General features: G+C 53.0%; 1 long non-coding RNA gene across 1 annotated transcript; it reads right to left on the bottom strand.

The window, feature by feature from the left end:
* Positions 1-230: 230 nt before the first annotated feature.
* On the bottom strand, positions 231-3,137 carry LOC136300917 (uncharacterized). Its single transcript, XR_010723767.1, has 3 exons — positions 3,052-3,137; positions 2,426-2,543; positions 231-814 (listed from the first exon to the last, which is right to left on the bottom strand). It is a non-coding gene; the product is annotated as an uncharacterized lncRNA (long non-coding RNA).
* Positions 3,138-12,501: the final 9,364 nt, after the last annotated feature.

Here is a 12,501-nt window from a genome sequence, read left to right on the forward strand (position 1 = left end):
CACAAAACACCAGGTCAGGCTTTCAGGAAGACAAGAATTCAGGCTGGAAAGAATTTCCAAATCGGGGCAGACCACGAACAACGTGTAGGGCTGGGGTGAGGTTTCCCCTTGGAGAGATGCTGAGGAGGGGAATTTTGTTTATATATTGGGAGAACAAACCTGAGAGCTCAGGAAGGAAGGTTTGAGATCAAGAGACCCCAAAAGAAGCTTCTCAAGTGTGTGCTGTTCCCACTAAATTCCCTCTGTATGTTCTGGAAAGTGAACTAACCCCAAAAAATGGCAGTTTTGGCTTGTTTGCAACTTTCCACCATATTAAATGAACAATTTATGAATTGAATGTTTGGGTTTTCCTTTGATTCATAGTTCTTTGTAAACAAAACCCTGGTTCTCTGATATTTTCTTCCCCTACTCCATCTCTTCTAAAGGAAATGGCATAAAAAATAAAGGTATAACAGAAAAAAATCCCCCCACCACCTTGAAGGAAATACATAAGCAACTAAAAGTTGATTATTTTTCACCAAGATAGTGTTGCAAAAGGTCTTTTGGACAGCGAGGTGCTCTTTTTTTCCTCACTCCTAATCCCAATTTCAGCAAAACAATTCCCAGCCCTTCATTTTCAGCTGGCCACGGATTGAAGTTGCTCCTGGCATTAGAATTCACAGCAAAGCGGCCCTGAAATCAAACACTGCTGCTCTGCTCCAGGATCTCCTTCTCCCTCTCTGCATTCCTCATGTTGTGTAAATCAATCCTCTCAGCTCTCAGTAAATAGGATTGCTTCAAAACACTGAAATAACTCCACACGTTCCTTATTTTCCTTTAAAAAAAAAAGAAGAAAAATCAGAACCAATAGCGGAATGAATAAGGAAATACAAACTAATCTGGACCTTTCTTTTGAGCTTCCTGGTTTTCTCCTCACCCAGGTGTTGGGTGGGTGAACAGGTTCCCCACATTTGCTGGGGTTTTGCTTCCAGTGGAAGGAATTAGTGAGGGGAAATGGAAAAGGATGGAACATGTGACCCATTGCATCTGCCTGGAGCTGTCAGGGAAGTTTTGCTGCCCAAGAGTTTGGGGTAAAATGCCTATTTGCAAGCCTGCATTTACGTTTGCAAACCTGCATTTGTATTTGTAACACAGAATCCCAGAAGGGTTTGGGTTGGAAAGGACCCTAAAGCTCATCCCATTCCACACCCCTGCCATGGCAGGGACACCTCCCCCTGTCCCAGGCTGTTCCAAGCCCCAGTGTCCAGCCTGGCCTTGGGCACTCCCAGGGATCCAGGGGCAGCCACAGCTGCTCTGGGCGCCCTGTGCCAGGGCCTCCCCACCCTCACAGGGAACAATTCCCAGTTCCCAATATCCCATCCAGCCCTGCCCTCTGGCAGTGGGAAGCCATTCCCTGTGTCCTGTCCCTCCATCCCTTGTCCCCAGTCCCTCTCCAGCTCTCCTGGAGCCCCTTTAGGCCCTGGCAGGGGCTCTGAGCTCTCCCTGGAGCCTTCTCCTCTCCAGGTGAGCACCCCCAGCTCTCCCAGCCTGGCTCCAGAGGGGCTCCAGCCCTGGAGCATCTCCATGGGCTGCTCTGGACTGGCTCCAGCAGCTCCACATCCTCCCTGTGCTGGTGACCGCAGCCCGGGGGTACTCTGGCTATTCGGGGTGACAATTCCCAGCCCGAGCTGAGGGAGGTGCCCCTCCCTGGTGGATAAATCCACACGGATCCGAGGTGTCGGTGTGAGCACATCCCGGCCTCAGCCCCCTTAGCCTATATCTTCATTTTTTGGAAGAGGATTTTTGGATGTTGCAAGAGGCTCCTCTTGGCGAGGGAGGGTTTGTCAGAGACAAAGGAGGGAATGATCAAACCCGGCGGCTCCTGCCTCTTGTCTCCCGCAGTTGGCCGCTCCGGCAGCGCTGCGGAGGAGCCCGGCTTTAAACAAAAGCTAAACGCTGTCAGTGGGGGAGCCGAGCAGGAGCTCTCTGAAATGCAAATGCCTTCTCGAGAGCAGCCGGCTTTGAAGGCAGGGATCCTGCTGACTCATGCTTAGGGACTGGGGAGAGATCCTGCTCCCTCACCCCGGCAGCCTCCTCTTCCTCCCGGCGCCGCCGCAGCCCGGGCCGCGACCCCCGTGCAGGTCAAGTGGACTGGATGGATGGATGGATGGATGGGTGGATGGATGGATGGATGGATGGATGGGTGGATGGGTGGATGGGTGGATGGATGGATGGATGGATGGATGGATGGATGGATGGATGGATGGATGGGGGTGTCCGTGGGGACAGCAGCCACAGCCCAGGGAGGATTCTCCCTGCAGAGCCACCAGCTGCTCTCCCAACAGGGCAGGGCCAGCAGGGTCTGGCAGGGTGGGGGATTTAGCCATGGAGCACCAGGAATTTAAGCCCTGAGACCACAGGAAGCTCTTCAAATCCCTTTCCTCACCTGCAACTCCATTTTCCCTTCCCGTCTCCCGGTTGTTGCTGAGCTCAGCATCCCTCCAGCTCATTTTTGGTGCGTTAGGGTTGAGGCTATCCCGGTTATTTCCATTTGCCAGCGGATCCTGCACGTTTTGAGGATGGAAATGCTGTTCGTACAGCGAGGTGAAGGCTGAGGGCAGGGAGGGGAAGCACAAGGAGGGGGTGCTTGGATCCCTTTCCATCAGGACTCTCGTTTTCCCCATCGTGCAGTCCCGAACACGAGCATGTGAAGCTGGCACCACAGAGCCACCGAGTTCACAGAGGGCAGAACCCAAATCACGCCTTTTTCTGTCTTTCCTTGTGCTTTTAAATCTCCCTCATTATTTTCAAGAGCAGACTGAAAACTCTGGCTGCTTAGACCCGATTTCCGAAGGCATTTCCAGCGCCGTGTCCGCGCTCTGAGGGGGCAGGAGGGTCCAGAGTGAGCTGCAGCACCGTGACTCAACACACCTGCAGACGTCTGCAAACGCCCTTCCTCACTCCGCCTGTGATTGTGAGCCCGAGAGGTTCGAAATACGGGTCTGTTTGCTCCCCCCAACCTTTGTAACAATGTTTTATCTATTATATTTATTAATATAAATCAATTCAGACCTGCAGGGTGCCTCCAATCCTTTGCAAAAGTCCTTTCCTGAATGATGGGGAGAGCTGTCCAAAGCCACCAGCTCCTGACACCTGCCCACGGACCCCACTCAGACCTACACGGGGTGAGACACCCCCAAGACCTCAATTAATGTCACTGTGTAAGTGATTCCCATCTCCTCCCACCCCCAGATTAACACCCCGGGATCTGAGCTGCTCCCGGGTGGGGTATTCAAAATCCAACCATGGAATAACAAGCAGAGCCCTGATGGAAATGCCATGTCTCCCAGCGATGTCGAGCTCCAGGGGCAGAATGGAAAGTCAGATTTTATTTCTAATGCGCTTCTGCTCTAATAACCAACCACTTTTTTTTCCTCCTCGTTGCTTTCCATCTGAAAACACTGGTGTGCTGCACCAGCAGCAGCTGATCAAGACTTCACACGTCCTGCTCATTATCCCCTGCTTCACACGAGGGGAAACGAGGAGGATTTATAGCACCCAATTTTGCAGAAGTGTTGCCCAAAGTGCAATACCCGGCGTGTCTGCTCTGGGAAAGCCGCAGCTGCGCCGGGGCTGAGGCTGCCAGAGGAGACGCTTTATAGGGGCAGATAAAATCTTTTATTAGACCAACTGATCTAGCGAGGAGAGCAGACAGGTTTTAGGTGCACGGACCAGGTTGTCTGCACAACACCATGTGCAGGCTGGCTCCACCTCCCCAAATCCCAGAGGTGCAGGAGTGAACTAAACCAGCCCCCTTGGAAATGTCTACAAGCTCCAGCACTGCCAGAGTCCAAAATCCTGCCTGAATCCTTCTTTGGCATCTCTGGCTGACCAAAAAATCATGTGACTTTTGTCATTTTTCCCTGTATCCCATTTTTTTTTTTTTTAATCTCTGCTGCCTCCCTTTTTGTAGAACCCACCTCACAAAAATCGATGGTGATGGGCAGAGAACAGAGGGACAATTCAGTTCGGGTCCTGGAGCCCCAGGCAATGAAGGCAGTGAGGAAATGGTGAGGCTGGGAATTCGGAGTGGGCAGGCTGGTGGGATGGGGTTCCTGGAGTGACACCCACCGCCACATGGCCTGGTGTCCCTGTGGGTGTTTGGGCGGCTGTGGATGATGAAGAGCCAGATGCACAGGGCTGAAATCATGTTCTTGTGCTTTCGTGCATCTCTCCACTTCCATCACTTCCACCCCTGCCAATTCCCACCCAAAACACCCACAGCCCTGTCCCAGGCATACCCCAGACCCACGGTCTCAGAAATAAAGTATGAGCTGCCATGTGGGCTTTAACCATTTCCCTCTCCTCTCCTCTCCTCTCCTCTCCTCTCCTCTCCTCTCCTCTCCTCTCCTCTCCTCTCCTCTCCTCTCCTCTCCTCTCCTCTCCTCTCCTCTCCTCTCCTCTCCTCTCCTCTCCTCTCCTCTCCTCTCCTCTCCTCTCCTCTCCTCTCCTCTCCTCTCCTCTCCTCTCCTCTCCTCTCCTCCAGCCCTTTGCCCCCCCCCCCCCAATTATTTGTAACTGCACCAACCACATCACTAAGATTTCTCTTTTATTTTTCAAAAAATAACAAAAAAGGGTTGATCCTGCCGGGAATTCGTAGTAATTGTAGTAACCTGATAACAGTTTCTGGCAATTAGCACAATACTAATTCACTCATTTACTGAGTAATGTCTTGTCTGTGTTTATGGGGGCTGAGCCGAGTGTAAATATCTTACTCACTGTGGTGGCTAATGAAAATTTAGTAAGAGGCTTTTTTTTTTTTTTCAAATGTTTATTCATTTTAAGCTATTCTTGGTAATCACGTGTGAATAAGGAGTAATTGCTTGACTTTAGGATGGTAATTAGGAAGTACTAAGTCATTGTTTTCTTCTCGAGAGCGGATGGTTTGTTTAAATGTGCATCTGCTCTCCCAGCACTAATTCAACCTGCCAGCCCCTCATCCTGCTCCTCAGCCTGCGGCGGCATCCTGCTCCCTCCGAACGGGAGTTTCCCAGGATTGATGGGCTGGAGCTGCCGGGGGTCGCGCCGAGCACAGGCCGAGGTGTCCGAGTGGGAGCTGAACCGCTCCATTCGTGTCGTCGTGACCCTCCCTCGGGTCCCGGCGGCTCCGGGGCCGGAGTGGATCCATCAGCATGCAGGGCAGGATTTGCATCTGCTAATCAGAGCCGGATCCCGGGAAACAACTTCCAATAAAAGAATCCCATTACAAAGCAACCAGCTGTGAAATACTGTACCTGTGTCGCACCCTGCAAACCTGCAGCCTCCTCGCTCCCTGCCAAGGAGGTGGGAGCGTCTTCTGAGCGTGGAGATGGGGAAGGAAGGGGCAGGGAATGAAATAAAAATGGGATTGATATGCACGAGCAGGACTGCTCGTCTGGGGAGCCCGCACCGCTCCGTCCTCCCGGGACGGGAGGGATGCTCAGGGGAAACGGAAGAAAAAATGTGGGGTTTTTGTTTCCCAAAGATCACCAAATGAGCCAGAAAATATTTATCCAGCCAGAAAATACTCATCCAGCCAGAAAATACGTGTTTCTCGTCAGCATTAGCCACGGGACTGGCACTTTCCAATCCGGCCAAGCCGAGTCACGGCTCAAACACCACCTGGAAGTGTCTGGAGCCAGCGCACCCCTGGAGCTGCATCTCCAACCCCAGCCCGGCCCGGAGGGAAACGAGGCCAACTGATGGGAATTCAGGGCTAATCCACAGCGGCCCTCGGTCTCCCCGTTTGCAAACTGGCGTTAATTGTTCTGTTCTCCTTTGGGAAGAGCACCGGGATCTCCTGGGGAGGGACCAGACTCCCACAGCAGGTGGCTGTGGGGGATGTTGGGCACGGCAGCCGTTTCGAGGCGGTTCAGACACGAGCACTGGACACGATCTTTAAAACACCGAGTGATTTTTAAGTGCTTCTCTGAGAGCATTTACAGGGCCCTGATTTAGTGAGTGCTCAGAGCAGCCTGTTCTTGTTGGAAAACAGGGCTCGGGATGCAGCCAAGCATCCAGAAACACAAGCTTTGCACTTTTAATCTCTGCCTTTCTCAGCTTTCCTGTCTTGGAAAAGGGGATAACCCGGCTCCACTGGACACATTCCCAAATACTCCCACAGTCGCTGCTGCACAATCTGCACCCACCCCAAAAACAGGCAGGAGCCCAGAAAAACTCCCATAAAAAGGGAAGGAGGGTCCTGATAGGGAGGATGTGTGCCCTTGTCCTTACAAACAGTTCCATGGGTGAGGTTTTGGGTGTTAAAGGCTTTGAAATGGGTCTGACTGTCTCTACCAACATCAAGCAGCAGGTTTGTTGCAGAGCCTGGACAGCTGGGCTCTTGAAAGAGAGAAGTGGGGTCTGCACAAGCCTGAGGTGCTGAACTTTGGGGGAAAATGACAGGTTTAAGGGGGATACGGGGAGGCGGTTCGGGAAGGCTGCAGCTTCCTGGTGCGTCGGCCAGTGGGGAAAGGAGTGAGTTGGGATAAAAGGGAAGCTGCGCCCTCTGAAACACCGAGAGAGAAAACCTCGCGGGCGTCTGTCCCGGTGGATTCTCTCTCTTTATTCCAATAAAGTTAAAAGACTCCTCTGTCTCCCTTACGGCTTTTCCCACATGTTTTTCCTCACAGTCCCTCGTTCTTTGTTCCATCCCAATGTGACAGCAAAGATGGGCAGCATCCCTGAAGGTGCTGGGAGCACCAGAAATCAAGAGGAAGCCAAGGATGTCATCAAAAAGGGTCCCATGGAGGAGGATTAGGAATTGGCTGATGGGGATGACCTGCAGGTCCGTCCTGGGAGGTTTCTGGGTAGGATTGGAATGTCCTCCATACCCCAGTGTACCTACATCTCACACCCCCGGAGGTCAGGGCGGCAAAGGAGGCGTTCAAACACCCCTGAGAGCCCCTGGGGGTCTGAACCATCTCCTCATCACCAAGCCTTGTGTTCCATCCCCCAGCCCAGCTCCTCACAGTGACCATTGGCATTTTCACATTCCCACCCCTTTCCCAGCCATCCCTTTCCTCCTGCCCACTCCCGGTGCCTTTGTTGTGCTCGGAGCCGCGTTGTGGCCACGAGCAGCCCCCGAAATCACCACGGGGTGACCTGGACACGCCAGAGAGTTCCTGTGTCCGTACAACACCAACGCATCATCCAGGAATTCCAAAGCGGAGACCGAGAGAGGGCAAAGGAGACGACTCCAACGGGTGTCGCCTCCAAGATACTTCAGCACAAAATTTCCATGGGATTGCCCTCGGCAAAACAAAAATGCCCTTTGCACCCCTCCTTCCACCGCCCCTGTTGGGGCTGGCGCTCCGCAGGTGCAAGGGAGCTGCTGCAGGAGGAAGAGGCAGATCCGGGGCACCTCGATAAATCCCTGCAGGGCTCACGTCCAGCGCGCCTGCTTCCCAGAGATAAAAGGGAAGCGGCGCTGCTCCGAGGCACGGACACCGGGCTAATCTCCTCCCGCGCCGGGGCCGTCACCGTGTCACGGGAAGCAAAGACGGGCGAGGGGAGGAGGGAGGGAGGGAGGCGGCGGCGATGGGGCTGTCAGCATCCCAAAATGTTCCAGGGAAATCAGCCCCAAGCAGCTGCTTGAGGAAGGAGCAACGCCTCTTGTTTATTTTACACGGGGAACTGAAAAGCGTTTTTCCATCCTGAAGTGGAAAATTAATCCTGCAGAAGGGCCCCGGGGGGTGCAGATATTATTTAGGTGCTTTGAGATCTATCCTAAGGTGTGATGAGGCTCTGACAGGTCCCACGATGGGAATCCAGGAGGGCAGAGAAGAGCCTGCCAAAATTGCAGATGCTGGAGGAAAATCACTCGAGGGCCAGAAAAAAAGGGAGCTGTAATGACATCCAAGAGCTTCAGAGGGAGAAGAGGCTGGGCAGGGAAAGAAAGCGAGCAGTCGCTGCAGGACGTTGGTGCCAGACACATTCAGATCAAAATTAGGCTGAATTTTTAGCAGGGAGGATGATTAACCCTGGGAATAAATTATCAAGGAAAATGGGAAATGCTCCACCTCTTGATGCGTGTGGCTAAAACCCAGGTGCCTTTCAGCAGGATGAGCTTAAAGGAGCCCAAGGCTCCCTCTGGACAGGAGCCGGGAGAGCCGGGCTCGTTCCCGGGGTTTCAGCAGCACCGCCAGGACCCTTGGACCCTGCCAGTCCATATAAAATGATTGCTCTCCTCTGCCCCAGGAAAGGACTTTGGAGAGGGTTGTGAGTCACAAAGGAATTGCCAGGTGCCAAATGGGGTTTTTCTCGCTGTAATAAAAGGGAATTTAATTGTCAAGGCCAAATGAAAGACCCCGCCAAGGCCGTTGTCAGTCCAGCAGCACAATAAAATTGTGGCTCTTATTAAACAAGTGCAGGAAACTTGCAGTTTTATTTTGATTTTTGATTTTTCTTCCCTTCCAAACCCAAGAATGTTTTCTTTAATCTCATTCCCAATCTCTAGGCTCTGTTATATTAACACCTCTCAGCTCTAATGGTGTTTGGTTTTAACCTTGGGATGCTCGGAGGCCCTTTCGGGGCACTTTGGGGGTACAGGGCACAGGGCAGGGGTGACAGGTGGGTTGCTATTTCTGCTCAATGACTTCCAGTTTAAATTCCCTACAAAATGCCCTGATTATTATCCAGGTGCCATTTTAATCTTCAGGAGGACGGGGCAGGCTGTCTTTGCTGATGTGGCTGGAGGGGGTGGGAACCAGCAAGAGCCCAAAGAAGGGTGGAGAGGAGGGTGGGAAATCACCCTGCAGAGCTGGGTTATGCTCTTCCCTACACCTTTTTCCCCCCAAATGGCAGCACAGCAGCAGGAATGAGCAGTGAGACCCGCCCAACATCCCAGCTCCATTCCACACCCAATGACAAGAGATGCCCCCAAATTGCCATGATCCCTTCAAATTAGGGGCTTGACCTGGTGCCACACCAAATAAATTCGTATTGTTTATCTACATGGCCAATATTCGAATGTCATTCAGGAAGTTTGGGATTTTTCACTCCCCTTCCCACTCCTGTGCTCACAATCCATTGGGAGTACGTGAAGCAGGTGGGTCCTAACCCAGAAAATCAATTCCTCCGCCTAAAAACAGATTTGCTATTTAACCCAAACCAGTCAGGAAGGGAAAAAAACCCCAGTGAAACCAAGACAAGGTGGAGTTTTGCTTCTTCATGCTCCATCTCAGGAAGAATTTGGAGCGTTTCCGATCAAAGGCAGCCCCGCAGGGACCGCTCCGGGGCGCCGCGGGAGCCGTTCCCGGCTCAGCGCAGGGACGGCTCCCCAGGGACCCCGAGGCAGAGCTTTGAGCAGAGCTTAGAGCCTCTTCCCTCGCAAAAAGCCTCTCGCAGTGAGAGCTTTGGTCTGCGGCGCAGGAAACACGAGGGATATTTTGGGACCGGTCTTGTTCTCCTGCTGCCTTTCTTCTCTTGCCTCCTGCTGCTGCCTCACTTGTTTTGATCTCTCTCCTCTGCCTCTTCCCTTCATGTCTCTCCTTTGGAGGTGAGATGCAGCTCCCTTTTCCCCTGCTGTGGCCACGTCCCAGTCTCCAAATCCAGGAGACGTGTGGCAGTTTGGACCGTCCTCCCTAGGGCTTTGAAAGCCGTAAAATCTCTGGGATGAGTGAAGTAGGAAAGCCAATATTCAGCACATCCCACCCCCCTCAGCACCCTCTGAATCCACTCACCCATCCCCAAAATCTTTTAGCATCATTATTTACCCAGTTGCTCCCTAGCACTTTGCAAAGCCGTCACAGAGCCCAGAGGGAAGACGTAAGAGACAGAGGGCAGGGTTAGATGGGATATCGGGAAGGAATTCCTCCCTGTGAGGGTGCAAAGCCCTGGCACAGGGCGCCCAGAGAAGCTGTGGCTGCCCCATCCCTGGCAGTGTCCAAGGCCAGGCTGGACGGGGCTTGGAGCAACCTGGGATAGTGGAAGGTGTCCCTGCCCGTGGCAGGGTGAGGTATGGGATGAGCTTCACGGTCCTTTCCACCCCAAACCATTCTGGGGTTCCATAATTATTGGGCTGCAATAATCCTGGGTTGATAATGAACCCTGACTGATAAGTACACGCCAAAAAAGGGGTGTCAGTTCCATTCCCTTTGCCTCCCCACTGCAGCTGAGGACAGATGCAGAAGGTGTGGGGCCCATCCCGGTGCTGGGATCCTCCAGGAACCCCAGGGTCTCCTCAGCTGCCAGCACAGCTCAAGTGTCACCGGGAGCGGAGCCGTGCACCCCTCAAGGAGCTGAGCTGTTTACTGGAGCAGTAATGAGATAATCAAGGAATCATTTAGGCTCCTCTGGAAGTGGTTAAGTGCCTCTGGCAGGCTTTCCTTGCATCCATCCCACACGGACCTGGTCCATCCATCCCACACGGACCTGATCCATCCATCCCACAGGGACCTGGTCCATCCATCCCACAGGGACCTGGTCCATCCATCCCACACAGACCTGGTCCATCCATCCCACACAGACCTGGTCCATCCATCCCACAGGGACCTGGTCCATCCATCCCACACAGACCTGGTCCATCCATCCCACACAGACCTGATCCATCCATCCCACAGGGACCTGGTCCATCCATCCCACAGGGACCTGGTCCATCCATCCCACACAGACCTGGTCCATCCATCCCACACAGACCTGGTCCATCCATCCCACAGGGACCTGGTCCATCCATCCCACACAGACCTGGTCCATCCATCCCACACAGACCTGGTCCATCCATCCCACACAGACCTGGTCCATCCATCCCACACAGACCTGGTCCATCCATCCCACACAGACCTGGTCCATCCATCCCACACAGACCTGGTCCATCCATCCCACACGGACCTGGTCCATCCATCCCACAGGGACCTGGTCCATCCATCCCACACAGACCTGGTCCATCCATCCCACACAGACCTGGTCCATCCATCCCACACAGACCTGATCCATCCATCCCACAGGGACCTGGTCCATCCATCCCACACGGATCTGGTCCATCCATCCCACACGGACCTGGTCCATCCATCCCACACAGACCTGATCCATCCATCCCACAGGGACCTGGTCCATCCATCCCACACGGACCTGGTCCATCCATCCCACACGGACCTGGTCCATCCATCCCACAGGGACCTGGTCCATCCATCCCACACAGACCTGGTCCATCCATCCCACAGGGACCTGGTCCATCCATCCCACACGGACCTGGTCCATCCATCCCACACGGACCTGGTCCATCCATCCCACAGGGACCTGGTCCATCCATCCCACACAGACCTGATCCATCCATCCCACAGGGACCTGGTCCATCCATCCCACACAGACCTGGTCCATCCATCCCACACGGACCTGGTCCATCCATCCCACAGGGACCTGGTGTCTTATCCATGTTCCTGACACCACACATGCCATTTTCCCCCACTCACTTCCACATACATGGAGTTTGCAGAGTTTGCCCAGCACTGGGGAAACCGAGGCACAGAGAGGGAGAAAATTACACCCAGCAGCCGAGCTGGAATAAACTCCTCTTGCCTGTTGCTCACAGGTTGTGACCCCCTCACCATCCAACTGACCCTTTTCCACCTTGTCTTTTCCAAGAGCTGGCCAGATCCCTGCTCCCGGCTAACGCCACAGCCCCTGCCAGGATTCCCCTCTCAGGGGGCTGGCCAGGAACATCTCCAGGCACATATGGCAGCCTGACTCTTCTGAGCACATTTTTAGGGCAAACTCCTCATCCCACTGCTCGCTCGCCTGAAAATAGAAAGCTGAATTTGGGATGAAATGCGTTGCTGTTGGCTGGGGAAGCGGCAGGCGGTTACAAAGGAGGGGCTGCCAGGAATATTTTACACCAAAAAAAAGAAAAAGAAAAAGAAAAAAAGAAAAAAAAAAAAAGACAGAAAAGCAAGAAAAAAGGGATTACAAAAAAAAAAAAGAGAGAGGAGAAAATATTGTTTATGATTGGGGCCTGGGAGGATCATTTTGGAAAAGCTGTTCCTTTGCAGAGAAATGCAGGGGAAAGGGGGATTTAGGACAGCAGTGGGTGATGTAAAGAGGTGGCACATCCATACGGAAGAAGCAGAGACAGCTCCATGGTTTTACTTTTCTAGAATATTCCATGTTCAGCCCATCTCCTCTCCAAGTCACATTTTCTACCTTTGGGCACTCCCAAAGTCCTGGCCTTGGTGGCAGGTGACCTCAGAGGGTGGCACGTGTCCCTTTGGGGATGCCTTTGCCCAACTGGGGCCACACTGAAGCGGGCTCTCCGTGAGTCACTACAGCAGGACTGAGAGAGTATATTTAATACAAAATATGGAAATTCCCATTTGCGTGGAGGATTTCATGATATTTGTCAACGTTTCAATGAAATTCGTGGTGAAAGCCGGGAATTTTCCGACACCGCACAAGGAGCGTCTGCCAAGAAAATTAATTTACTCTTGAGCAAAACTTTGCATTTCCTCCAAACTTGGCCCTTCTCACTCATTGTAAATGTGGTGGCAA

This window comes from Chamaea fasciata, unplaced genomic scaffold (assembly GCF_029207755.1).
Source record: "Chamaea fasciata isolate MVZ Bird 193981 ecotype frontalis unplaced genomic scaffold, bChaFas1.0.hap1 SCAF_24, whole genome shotgun sequence".
In the NCBI taxonomy this organism is placed as follows: Eukaryota; Metazoa; Chordata; class Aves; order Passeriformes; family Sylviidae; genus Chamaea; species Chamaea fasciata.